Raw genomic sequence first — 14,651 nt, forward strand, 5'->3', positions numbered from 1 at the left:
ATTATTTATTTATTTATATAAAATGAGTCTCCAACCTAATATCATTGAATTAAATTGGGGTTCTGCAAGAGCATATGGGTCTATCTGTGCTGATGTTGAGGACTATGTTTGCAAATGGGAAGGTTCTATAAGTAAAAGTTAACCATTGGAATCGCTTAATGCATATGGTGCATTCTCTATCATGTGAAGTCTTTAAATCAAGATCTTTCAGTAAATGAGGGTCCCTTTGAAAATCAATGGGAGTTAAGCACTTTTGAAAATTTTATCCTGGACATCTTACTAAAATACGTGCTTTAGTTTTACCACAAGTTGTTGGCCACCTTCTAGCCTTAAAAGACAATCTATGAATTATGAAAAAAACCTTGATCTTCAGTAGTCATCTCAAAACAGGATAGAATTTGTTTACGTATACTGTAAAGAACAAATTTTCTTTGGATATGTATGGCTTAACTATTAAAGCTATATGTAGGCATATGGAGTTTCAAAATGCACTCGTGAAGATAAAACTATATTTCAGAAGAAGATACTTAAAATAGTCAATTGTTGTTCTAAAATAGTTATGGAGGTTTAAATGTTAGTAATTTTGCCTTTAGCTATCTTCCACTTAAATTATTGCAGTACATTTTAAACTGCCATGCAGAAGGATATTAATGATGCAACAAATTGACTGGTGTTACAAGGATTTATCTATTATTTTTATGAGCATATTTAATTGCACATGTTTCTTACATTAATAATTACAACTGGCACTAAAAATGATATCTAGATGTTTAAGGATGCATTTTTATATTTAAACATATCTCATGATTACTACTTATAATGTAGATAGTTCACTAAGATATAATGCTAGGATATTAAAGTGTATTAGAAGTCACATTATTAAAACAAGAGCTTGTCTGCATAGAAAGGAGGAAAAATAAATAAAGTACTCTAAATGGAATAAGCAACTCTTCAGTTCCTGTCACAAATCTCATTTTATTATAAGCTAAATGTCACAGACAAAGACATAACTGGTGGTGTGATCCCATCGGGAAGGTTTGTATCTTATCACGCTGTATCTGTTATCTGTTAGCACTACTTTCACAAAGATTTTAAACAAAGCTACGGAATTTCACTAAGGGCTCAAACCACAAGCAAAGATTTTTAAAAGAATCTGAGGATGGTTTGTTTATTTTTAAAAGAATAAGACGTGACATGCCAAATAATGATTGCTTTGACTACTTTAGCTCACTATTGGGCACACACCAATTATAGTTTTGTGCTGTGAGGTTACCCCTCTAAGGGCAGTCACACTCTTCATGTTTTCAGTGGCAAATTGAATTTGACATTTAATTTGAAACCCAAGATACCATAATATAAAACCTTCTGCAATATTAGTGATAAAGCAGCAGGTCAGACACCCTGGCGATCAGCTTTTTAATAGGGATCTCAGTGTTACCAGTACCTCCATTATTTTCCATGGGTATTTTACCCTAATTATAAAAGGAAAACCACAGTAAACATTTAAGATAACAGTAGTGTAGGATAAGAGCTTATATGAAGTTTCTTTATGTATACAAGAAATCTGCTTTTTTTGAAGCTCAGTAGTTTTCTTTATCAGGGGACCAACCCATTTGTTTCCCAGCATGCAATTCAAGGCTCAGACAGAGTAACTTGTCAGAGGCCTAAGAAATACAGAATTAGTTATAAAGGGCTAGGGAAAGGAGGAAATACAAAAATAAAAATGTCAGCATCTGTTTTTTAAGATGAGTAATTTTAATTGCAGGGGAAAGAGCATTAGTGGCTGAGGCACTGGAAACTTGTTTCTTACACAAGGGTTCCTGAATGAGTTGTCTTTTTTTCCTTTTACTGTATTTCATAGATCAAGTTATTGATTTGGGGATATTTTCCCAAAACTGGGTGAAAAGAATTGTATTTTTACTCCACAGGAAGTAGAAGATCAGGACAGGAAATTAAGAATACCATATCCAGCTGGAAGTACTGGGGCTATTTCGGTAAAAGGAATGTAATTCCCCAAATTGAAATTTGGGCAAGGTACTAAGGTTAACATCTGTTCTTCCCAGTCCTTAGGTAAACATTTCATCCAAAAGTCAGGGGGATAGATCCTCAACTTGTGTAAATTGTCATAACACAACTGAAGTTAGAGGAGCTATGACAATTTACACCACGCAGGATCTTACCCATCAACTCCGAAAAAGTACAGTGTTCTCTGTGCATTAGGCAGTTATGGGTTGCCACATTTCCTGTCAATACTCCATGCAGTTGCTACAACTGCAGAAATCAGAACTAGGAGGAGTGCTTTTGTAGGCTGGTTAGATGCTAGAATACCACAGTGAGTTGTTTGCCTTGTAACTTAAAAAAGGGTTATTCTAAAACATGCCTCCTCCTTCACTGAAAATTCTGAGTTCTCCCACATGAAGCTGGGACGTTGATTCAGAGACAAGAGTGCCATTTACTCAGTCAATTACACTGTCTTTCCACACAGGACCTTAGATGATCCTTTCATCATCATCAAAGTATGGATAACACCCAATTCCATTTAGCTTGTGAGTGCCAATGTAATGATAGCCCAAAGTGTATCAGCTGCAAATTGCATAATGGATGAAGATACATTTTTTTAAATAGATTTCTCTGTGTTATTCTATTTTACCATCAAGAACCAAAAGTTGAAAGAACATTATTTAGAGCAAGAACACATAGCTGTAAGTCTAGGATACAGACTTTTCTTTTCAGTTTTATTAGGATGGTTTTCACTGCCGGAAGAGTCATATCATCTGCAAAATGGCCAAAATTTAGTAAAATGGTATGAAACATAATAGCAGTGTATACATCTTCCACTGATATTTGGTTGAAATATTTGCTAATGCATTAGTTACAAGTCAGCCAGTTAAAGCTATGCCTGGGGCTACCAAGGATTGTATGCAGGACGATAGCATGAAAGATGTGTGGAGAATCCTGCTAATTAACCCAGGTGAGGTATAGCAGGATAAGCAGACTTCAGATTCAGCCACTTGTCTGACAAGAAGTGGAAAATGAAACCCACTATTATCCTCCCTTAAAAGTGGCTTTTTGGGGAGATGCTGTGTTGAGTTTTTATGCCTTCTCCTATTAAAGGCGGCCCTTTTCTCTTTTGAGAAAAGGCAGTCACTCAGCACAGTGCCAGCTACCGGCTTTGACGGAGGCCTCATTTGCAGTTGGGGCAGGGGAGGGGTGGTGAGTGGTGTCAGGGAGAAAACCTATTCCCCTTTCTCTTTGATAAATTAGTTGAATCATAAGTATTTTTACAAGCCAAGCTGTAACCTGTGGCGATGACCCAGGAGAGCAGTACAGTTATCAGACAGAGTGGCATTTTACAATAGCTAATAAAATGCTGTTGCAGAATGCTGTTTCCCTTGCTTAGAGAGCCACATGCAGAGTGGCAGGATCAGTGGGGAGGCCAAGGCGGCACAATGCTACACCGTTCTTGGGAAAATAACATACAGCAAACCATCCTGTCTTTTTTTCCTATTACAACGTGCAATGTTATTCTCTCTACATCATAAAAAGTTTTCCCTTTTAGTTTTGTATATGAGATTTTCCAATAAAGACTTGCATTATCTATCCATCCATCTGTCCACATAGTGATGCCCATCACGGTAGTATCAGAGCATTTTGCCAGAGGGGAAAAAAACACAAAACTATGATTTCTCTTTTTCCCTGATAGCAAGAGACCAGGCTTGGATTTTAAAAGATTATTATTAAATATAGCAGAGTTACTTTGTAGATGTAAGCATAGTCCTGCAGGAAAGCTTGAAGAAGAAGACAGGTTATTTCCCATGCTTTGATCAGGATCTAGAAATATAAAGTAGTGCACTACTTATAATCGTTCCATGTAGAATTTTTTAAAAGAATTAATATGCACACCTGTAATTTTAATTGATTTTTACAAACTAAAACAAGGACAAAAGGACACTAGAAACATTATAATTGCTCATTCTTTATAGTTTAATTACACTGCTAAAACAAGGTCCTGTGTCAGCCTGGCCTGTTTCTAATACAACAAATTAAAGAAGATGGTTTATAATTGCAGGGTTTTAGTACAACACTGAGACTGTATACTATATAATAATCATCCAGCTGGGGAAACTCACACAAGTCAAACATAGAAGAGAATTCAAACTAAATAGGTTGAAAACTTTTTTAAAAACACCATTTCCTATTAAAACAAAACCAACAAAATACACATTGTATTTTTAACACCTTACCTCTCCGATTTAGAGCCTCTGCCCTTGGTTTCCATGCATCTACATTTTCAACTTTTCAAGATTTCAGTGAAAGATAGCTGAGAGGAGATAGGAGGATTGTGGAAGCTCAGATTTCACCCTTATTTTTCCAGGGTGTGGTCCCCTCTCTGACAAATACACTATCCAAGAAGTGTTTTCTAAGACTCTTTCATGAGGTGGACAATATAAATCCAGAAACTAGACAAACTCATGCTTACACAGTGTTTATTTCACTGCCCATTACTAGTGCGAAGAAGCTTATAAAGATAATTATTAAATGCAAACATCCCAGCGAAAGGGTGAAATGATAAGGTCTCTCTGGGAAAAGTCATTTACACAAAGTGCTCTGAAATGCAGGTAACAGAGGATGTGAAGAACAGAAACATATATTTTTCACTAATTTATTTCACTTTCAATATCTTACTTGCAACAGTAGTAGGTTAAAAATAAATCAGACCAGTTTGATTTTTAAGGTGAAAGTGTCCTTTTAACTGATTTGAAAGAAACTATGGCGTGAATTATACATTGATTTAGAGCTCAAAGTGACCACACGTAACTTATAAGGCACCCTACATGTGCATGGTGAATTACAAGACAGAGATCATGGTAGTCTTCCCTGGAGACCTTATATTCTATCAGCATGAGAAGATAAAAGAGATTACAAGGTAACTTGGTATAAATCCAAAACTGAGGTATCTGAAGTGGTGTATTTTACTCTTTTTCCTTTACTGGTACAGAGTAAAGTTATCAAACAATTACACCTGACACTTGTGAATGATAAACGATGTTGTTATATTTTTATAGTCAGTACTTACTTCCTGTATATCTACTGTGAGTCCAAATCTATTTGAAATTAAAGCCAGAAATAAATCTGCAGGAATGCCTCACACTTCAATGCACACTGCTCTACCATAGCGTGCTTATACACCCAATTGCCCTTGTGGTTGAATAGATCCCATCAAAGGGCAGTCTTAGTCCTTCCCATTGCCATGATACTTCTAAACCCCTGACACCAAAAGGGCAACTCACAGAAATCAACATGCTACAAAGCTCAAGTGGCCTCACCCAACTTGTTATGTAAGCTTTTTGGATATTTGTCCTCCCTTATTCTTTCCTTCCTTGTAGGCAACAGATCTCTAGCATTTTCCCCAGCCTCAAAAATGTCAAGCATCAGGAAGAGAACAATAAAAAAAGAGAATGGTGGGCAGACTCTCCTTTGAATCCTATTGTTAAAGTCTCTCTAGGTTCACTTAGATGATCAAGAAAACCCAAGATAGAAAAGCTGATTGCACCATTTGCTGCTGCTATTTTAACCAATGATGCTAGGCTATCTCCTATTAAAAAACAGCAACTCAAGACCAGCAAAGCCAGTGATGCTGTCAAGATGACAATAACAATTTTAGTTGGAACAACATTAGTAATGTCAGTAGTGCCTAAATTGTTTTTATCTCTGCCACTCAAGCAAACAGGGAGAGAGTTGAAATGCTGCTCCTTACACAGAGAAACTGCAAATCCCTTGATAATGCATTACCAAACCTAAATGAAACATATTGTCCTGGGTATACAAGGTGGCCCTTTTTAATGGTATTGCAGAAATATTTAGGGGAAAATGACAGTCCATGAGATTACTTTATGGTAAGGAGTAAAAATGAAAACAAGTTACTTATAATGATGATTGCTTTCAAGACTCTCTTTTCCACTCATCTTTTCAACTGTGTTGATCATTCTTATTCTGGAATTTACATAAAAACGTCTACACCATTGATCCAAGAAACACACAAAAGTCCCTAACATGCCCATTACCCAGATTTAGTGATCACACCATTATAGACACAAAGAATTAAGTATATCTGCTTTTCACCTTACATTATTGAAAAGTAGCTATGACCTTAACTCTAGCGTTAATGTTTGTTTTTGAAGTTTAATAATACATATTTGAAAATACTTGACTTGCTGATACAGTCTCAAAATCACTAATAACTAGAGCTCTGCAGAATGGAAATTCCATTTATGCACACAATTTCACATTTGGCTTTGTTCTGAACCTAAACTAAACTCACCAATTTTAAAAATTAGACTCAAACAAACAAAATTTCAAAAACATGAAAACATTTTGTAATGCAAAACTGAAATATTTTTATTGACTTTGACTTTTGCATTTTATATTACAATATATAATATAGTATAAAAACATTCAAAGCAAAAAGTCATTTCAAAATGAAAATCAAAATATTTTGTTCCAAAAATGTCAAAATAGGACATTTTGATGCTAGATTCCCCTTCGCCCCGCCCCCCCGTTTTTCTCTGAAATAAGAGCTCACAGAAATCAACATGATTTTTCAAAGTGTTTCAATTTTGACAGAACTGCATTCGCTCTGACTAAAAATAATTCACTCAAAGTTATTCTCACCAACTGTACTGGTAACTATATCTATTTCATTTACTGTAGTCAGCTTATTTTAAAGGTTTGAAACATAATATTTTTAATGGCGCTACTTCCCTAGAACTCAAGTCAACAAGAAAAAATATCACATATAGGACTTTGATATTATCTTTTAAGAAAACAGAAGAAATGGATTGATAAGTAATATCTTTCTTTAAAGCAATATATTCTGCATGCCTGTTGCAGAAAAAGAACTAGTGAACTATCAACAATAAGTATAAAAATCAGGCTACACATGTTCAAGTCCAAAAATATTCAAGTTTCTCTGTGTGAAGTGACCTATATATTTTACTCTGCTAATTCATAGAGCACCTTGTCTTACATGTACTGCATGCTGAAAATATTGGAAAGGTTAAGACAAGCATGAAGATAAATGCTGTACATGATTTTTACACAATCCTGCATCATTGAGCTGGCACATGAAGTTACTGGATAAATGGTAGGTAATTCAGGAAAGCTTAGGAGGTAAGGAGAAAAATACCAAGCAAAAAGAAATAGGAAGCAATTTATCACTATAAAAGAAGGGATTTAAACACACACTTGACTTTGAATGTCAGGTACCAAAGACACACCTGGACATTTTAGGCTGCTGGGTGATCATAACCTTACAACAAATTAATCCCAATATCTGCACTTTAGATGATTTTTTTTAAAGCTGAATAAGTCCAAACAAGGTAATGGATGTTATTTCTCAGTCATCTCCTGCAGGAGTAATTTTGATTATAACAGATAGCTCATGAACATGTTAACACATGTATACCTTCTGGATACCTTCCCTGGCCTTTGTAAATCTCATTGAGATTTACATCACGCTTCTTATTCTTCATGTTGTTTATGAGTTAGAAATATTTCTGTGAATTAAATAAATATTGCTGGACTTTGCTCTTTGTATTTTAATATTACAAGATGTCACCCATGAAAGATCCACTCTAACCCCACAAGCTTCGCTCAGGGTTTTTAAGTGAGCTTGTGGAAGTTCCAACTGGAGCCCAATTTAAATACTATGAATGCAGGGTCTTGCACCATTGTGGTTTAAAAACAACATCTTTAATTAAATCACTAACTTTGGGTGTAGAGCAGGGCTAAAAGAGTAGTAAAATTGTAGGGCTGGCTTGCAGGGTTGGCAACATCTCCCTCTCTTAGCAGGTGGCAAATATTGTAGAGAGTCCATAGGTCCATGAAGCAGCTCAGGTCGGAGCTTCTACTCCCAGGAATATCATTCTCCCCATAACTGTAATCAGCTCCTGAGAATCTCCTGTGTGCTAGTACTGTGGGGCAGTAGGATCTTGGGGCATCTCCTGTTTCTTAATGCGTTGGGACACTAGGATCTTGGACTACTTTGTGTTTTCTAGTGTCCAAATTAGCCCTTCCTTCATTCTTAGAAATGTTGGTCTAGAAACCCAACCACAGACACACATTAAACATACTTTTTGAAAGATGAATAAGGAAACAGCATTTGCAGCTGAAAAGAAAGAACTAAAAATATAGTAACTATAATGAACCCAAAATGTTATCAGATTTTTTCCCTAGTTGACAAAAGCAAGTCTGATACCTAGATCCAGATCTTGAAACCCACGTCTCTCACACTTTGTTTCTTACATACCTTAGTTAGTGATCACATTTCTGAGAAGTAACAATTAAAAACTACAAAAGAACAAAACTCATTCTAATATACGAGAAGAGCACAGGAAACCAAAGGATGTTTGAATAAAGCCCCTTCAAGTTCCTCTTTTACAAGGTTTTACGTATTGGGCTGAGTCACTTGAAAACAGGACAAAATCTATTACAACAAGGGGACTCCAAGTGAGTGCTGGAACTTCATTCTTAACTTTCAAGCTAGGAGGCAAAAAGAAAATGTCAAAATACCTGTTGAAACCAGCCTGGCTTATGGAGACTGCGACAACTTTCCCTTTGAATTGTCTGCCTATCTTCACTTTGTTTCACAGCTTTAATGATACAAGAACATATTTTAATGCTGATCTTCAATATTAATTCTCTTATCATTAAAAAAAAAGAAAAAAAAGATAAATAGTTTATGAAAGGTTAAAGGAGACATATCATTATCAGAGGCTGTAGATTTACGCTTTTCATCCAAACCCTCTCCCATGTGCAAAGCCTGTATAAAAATAGGCTTCATGCATGTGGGTCCTACAAGGGGAGTAAGGATGTGAAATGTTCTCCACCAGGCTACTCATGGGCAGCAGAGTCACACTGTGAGCTACTACTGAAGCCTCAGAGGCTGCAATAGCTTCTACAGCTAGCTGTAGGGGTTGAGATGAGCTACTCCTCCTTCATATCGTCCTATTACAGAGGACTGAGCCCTTACATAAAAGTGCTTTGCGACAGGCAGGCGTTGCAGATGCATTCTGAGAATTGCCCACATTTTGCTATCAACTCAGTGCAGCCAAACTGCATGGATCTTTTGTCCTTCGGTCCATGTGTCTTCAGAAGAAGGGCAAGATTTGGGCCTCAAGCATTTAAAGAAAGGGTACTGGTCTACCCATAGGCTGTGTGTGTGTGTTCGCGCACGCGCATGCATTCCCCTCTCCTTCCCCTCCTCTCTCCCCAGCATCACCAGTTTATAATATAAACAAGCCTTGTGGAAAATATATTTCATCGTGCTACCATTCTGATCCATTCTGGATCCTTTAGTCAGATCGATACAGGTGGACCATCTGCTCCTACTGACTTAAATGGGAGCTGAAGGGTCTCAGCACCTTGGAGGAATGATTAGCACCTCAGAAGAGCACTCAGAAGCACCTTCTAGGATTGAGCTTTAAGTGAACACCTCTAAAACACCCTCACTGATCGAATACACTTCTTCCTGCCTTTAGTAACTCAAAAATAGCTCAATGAAATTCTCTTCACGCTATCCACATGCACTTTTCTGTGATGAGAACAAGCTTGTGAAATTACTGTCCAAACGGCAACTTATGTGGAAGTTATAAGCCATGAAAAATCAAGGCTTGGAACGAAAATACTGCTTAGCAGCCTTGAAAAGACAGTAGCGGGGGAAACTGGAGTGGATTGTATCTTTAATGCCTAGTAGGAACTAGGTGAAGTGTGGAAATTTACGTGAGGCAGATTCAGAGTCTCGTGCATTCTATTTGATCGTGGGGTGAGTGTATCCATCTGTGGGAATTTAATTTCCTGCTGAAACTTCATCATCAGATAGGAACATAAACTGGTGACGGCAAAACATGACCAACAAAGAAAATCAAATCTGCGGCTGCTAGAACAGACTAGCTGCTGTTAACAGACTGGAATAGTGAAAAATATTTCCTGAAATATTGACTTGAACAGAGGATTTTCCAAATGAAAATTTTAGACAATTGTACACCCAACCAATCTAATTACCACAAAAAAGAGAAGGAAAAATAGAGCAGGAAATCCTTAACACTAAAACATTCTGATTGTTGTGTATTTTGAGTCCTGCCTAGCTTGCCGTAGCTAACAGAGCTAAACTATTATGAGATGGCTCAGCCAGTTCTGCCTGGTCTTAGAGTAGGAGAATAAACTGAGTCTCTGTGTGTTCACATCTCCCTGTGTTCCTGTCTGCTGGTTTCTCTCTGAGTGCAAGTAACTTCCAAGTATCCAAACATACCACTGATTACCTTTTTTGGACTAAGTGGTTGGGAATTGAGTCACTTTGTATTGATCACCATATACAGGTGGGGTTTTTTGTTTGTTTTTTTAATTTTCTCCTGACAGAATCTATAGTGATAAGTTGGCTGGTTGGGGAGAGAATCTTAACATGCTGGTAAAATATCTCAAAAGGTTGCAAAAATATTTCTAAAAAACCATGCACATGTTTAACCTATTGTTTGTAAACTGAATATTCTACTGAAAACACATCAGACAGGCCATGTTCTGAGCTAAGTAACATCCATGTTAATTCACTGCCCTCAATGGAATTGTGCTGGTGTAGGTCAGGATAGCATACAGCCCAATGTTTCTGAGAGAAGCAAGTTATATCATCACTGCAGGATAGGGGATGAACTAAGACTTGACAGACTGTACCAGGATTTATACAAGAGCTTGAAAAAAAGATATGTATGCTTTATTGAAACTGAGTCCCTCAGGATGTGGGCCTGGGTATTTTTAATAATTACAAATCAATGAAAACTAAACGTTTCAAAAAAATAAAATTGACATGGGTATGACATCACTGAATAAGAAAATGCCATTTATGTTCCAAATTCTAAAGCTACTGGGAAGATGAGAATAAATGGATTAGATACAGTTATTTACATGGAAAAAATGCTATCCAGGGATCCTGACAATATCACACAATTGAACTGATTCAACTAGATTGGTTAAGATAGTCACCAAAAACACCAAGAAGAAATCCTTTCTATGTAACACAATGAAGCTCATGTATTGCTTTTCATAGAAGGAGGAGATTCAGTTATTAAAACAATTAAGATATTTATCAGAGCACCAGCTACGTTAGAATTAATCAAACTATTAAAATGGTTACTGTAAAAGTTCTGGTATTTTATTCCTCTTCTGTCAATCCACATACTATTATACTTTACTGCACAGCAAAGTACCTATATGCCTAACATTTAAGAATCAGTAATAGTGTTGTCTGTATTGTTAGCATGTCATCTGCCAACATGATAAGAATGTTTTTTGTCTACAAAATGTCACCGTCTTTTTTATTCTCTCTCTAAATATTTTAATACAAAAAAGCTTGAATAATGTGCTTTCCAGAAAGACAGAATTCAATAGCAGAAGAGATTATGAACTGGAACTTTTGACAGGCATCAAGACAGATGTCTGATGATAATGAAACTTTCTTCTATTTGTTCATACTTCTTTCTTTCTATATTGTTCCATTCCCTCTAAATGAACTGAACAGTGACTTATCTATGCATTTCAAGGGCCATGATTCTCATCATCACTGTTAGCTTGCAAAAGGAAGTCCCAAAGGGGAGTTACCCACATGCTATTTTGATGATGGGGAAACAATTCGAGTATTAAGGGAGGAAAATATTTCTGTTATAAGCTCAACAGTTAGTAGCAAATGTGAAGTATATCGGCTGTCATCAAAGACATTTCAAGCAGTAAACTGGAATGTTATCTGTAGCCTGGGGTTTAGAATGTTAAAGACTATCCTCAGCTTTTTCTGGAGTTCAACTGGATGTCATTTTTAACCTCCGTCCTAAAAACCTGTTCTCTAGTGTTGCTGATGGCAGTATGGAATAGCTGCTGTGTTACAGAAGCGGCTTTATCAGAAGTCATGGGTGAGCAATTTCTGTATACACTGTGCTACTAGGTGTCTTGATAAGTGGGAAAGGGAAAGCTTACTATTCTAAACATTAGCTTTCATTGAACTAGAGATACAAATACTACCAGGGTTAATTCACCGTTCCCAAGGCAGATAAATTGTGTTCCAGGCAGCTCAGTATATGTAGATCATTCAGCAAAGATCTTAAGGTAACAAAATCCTATCTGTTCAGCATGGACATTAAAGATCTCCTGGCACTTCTTGTAAGATGGGGAAGGGAGGAGGGATTGGAGAGGGGGCTACCACCATCTTGGGCGACAGTTCTCTGTTTTTGCAGTATGTCAATTTTCCAGTTTGCTCATGCCTTCCACTCCAAGAGAGAGCTGCATTTCAGTGATGTCATGTATAAGAAATGTGTACATCTTTGTGATCCAACATAGTCCACAGTGTAAAATAGAATAGTAATGTTATACTATTGTTATTAAAAATGTGAAGACTATTTCTTCTGTTGATTATTAGTATTTCTTTGTAACTAAGTTTAGAGTTAGGACAGTCCCTAAGAGTTATTTACACAGTATGTTGAGTTTGAACTCTGAAATGAAGCATGGCTCAGATTTACCAGCAACAAATGGGGATTACACAGGTATTGGAAAATATCCCTGGAAGCTTAAATTGTTTTCTAGAGTTCTTCTGAAATTAAATTGAATACACAGATTTATAATCATTCTTTTACAGTTGGGTGCAGCTAGATGAATGCTAGCAACAAGGGAAAGTCAATTTGGTTTATCATTACATTTGACTTTGTCTAGCAGATAGATTATAGTGGTACCCAGAAACTACCTAATTTCTCTCAGTTTAATGCAAAGCTAGTAACCTTAACTAACAGTCAAATTGGTTCTTTGCTTCTTTCCCCCATTGTTTCCTGATTATAGAAGAGGACAAACTCTGAAAACAAGATGTGTAGATTCTGGCTTGTCATACAGAGTGTTCAAATGCTCTGTGTTCTTTAGTTATTTGTAAAGAGGAAAGGGGCAAACTGGTTAAAAAAAAGCAGCTCTTTTTTAGAACTAAACCTTTTGAAAGTTCTGAAATATTCAGTTAATTCATTCACTTCCAGTTTCACACCTCTTGGCACTTTCAGGTTCCAGATGGAAGAGGAGCTCCAAGTGCTAAATTTATAGCACTAAAAATTAGTTGTATATAGTATTCCCTACCTGTCTTTATGCAGAAAGTTCAACCAAAGAAAACTCTACAACCATGGAGGTCAGAAATGAAAGAGACTTAATTGTCATGCAGTCCATTGCTCTTTGCTGTCTTATTTTCAATGTTTTGTCTAGTCTGATTTTAAAAGTTGTCAGCAATAGGGTTTCGATTATTTGATGAAAAAGGATCATTCACTGTGAGGCATTCCTTAATGGTTGAGCCTAAATATACTTTTCCAATTCACCGTACTAGAACCTAAGAACGGCCATACTGGGTCAGACCAATGGTCCACCTAGTCCATTGTCCTGTATTCCAACAAAGGCCAATGCCAAGTGCTTCAGAGGGAATGAATAAAACATATAATCCTGAAGTGATCCATCTCGTCGGCCATTCCCAGCCTCTGCCAAACAGCATTTCCCGCCAATCCTAGTTTATAGCCCTTTGATGGACCTATCCTCCATGAATTTATCTAGTTCTTTTTTGAACCCCCTTATAGTCTTGGCCTTCACAACATCCTCTGGCAAAGAGTTCAACAGGTTGATTTTGCATTGTGTGAAGAAATACTTCCTTTTGTTTGTTTTAAACCTGTTGCCTATTAATATAATTTGGTGATCCCTAGTTCTTATGTTATGAGAAGGAGTAAATAAAACTTCCTTATTTACTTTCTCCACGCCAGTCATGATTTTATAGACCTCTATTATATCCCTCCTTAGTCTTCTCTTTTCCAAGCTGAAAAGTCCCAGTCTTATTAATCTCTCCTCATATGGATGCTGTTCCATACCTCTAATAATTTTGTTATCCTTTTCTGTATCTTTTCTAATTCCAATAGATTTTTTTTGAGATAAGGGTGACCAGATCTGAACACAATATTGAAGATGTGGGTGTACAATGGATTTATAAAGAGGAAATATGATATTTTGTGTTTTATCATCTGTCTCTTTCCTAATGATTCCCAACATTCTGTTAGTCACCCCCCCCCCCCAAGAAAAAAAAAAAGTTTCTTCTACACATTGAGTGGATGTTTTCAGAGAATTCTCCACATGTCTCCAAGATTTCTTTCATGATTTGTAACAGCTAATGTAGACCCCATCATTTTATATGTAGAGTTAGGATTGTGTTTTCCAATCTGCATCACTTTGCATTTATGAACATTGTATTTCATGTGCCGTTTCGTTGCTCAGTAAACCAGTTTTGAGACATCCCTTTGTAACTTAACTATGGACTTACCTATCTTGTGTAGTTTTGTATCATCTGCAAATTTTGCCACCTCACTGTTTACCCCTTTTTCCAGATCATTGAATAATACTGGTCCCAGTAGCGACCTTTGTGAGATTCCATTATTTACCTCTGTCCATATTGAAAACTGACCATTTATTCTTACCCTTTGTTTCCCATCTTTTAGCCAGTTACTGATCTATGAAAGGACCTTCCTGCTTATCTTACTACTCCTAATTATACCCCTCTTACATATTACATTTAATAATTACTTTGCTGTGATGTTTAAACCCTT

The 14,651-nt window shown here is 36.6% G+C and overlaps 1 protein-coding gene across 5 annotated transcripts in view; it reads right to left on the reverse strand.

Annotated features, from left to right (window-relative positions):
* CNTN5 (contactin 5) overlaps positions 1 to 14,651 on the reverse strand; it is a 645,973-nt gene that overhangs the window by 513,583 nt on the left and 117,739 nt on the right. The window contains exon 1 of one of the 5 annotated variants that reach the window (XM_067567949.1): positions 8,572 to 8,590. The exons of the other annotated variants lie outside the window; for them this stretch is intronic. The gene's annotated coding sequence lies outside the window, so the exon portion shown is untranslated. Of the gene's footprint in view, positions 1 to 8,571; positions 8,591 to 14,651 lie in introns of those variants that run through there. 5 annotated transcript variants of the gene reach the window in all.

This window comes from Emydura macquarii, unplaced genomic scaffold (assembly GCF_026122565.2).
Source record: "Emydura macquarii macquarii isolate MOO-44397 ecotype Brisbane River unplaced genomic scaffold, CSIRO-AGI_Emac_v2 contig_318, whole genome shotgun sequence".
Taxonomy (NCBI): domain Eukaryota; kingdom Metazoa; phylum Chordata; order Testudines; family Chelidae; genus Emydura; species Emydura macquarii.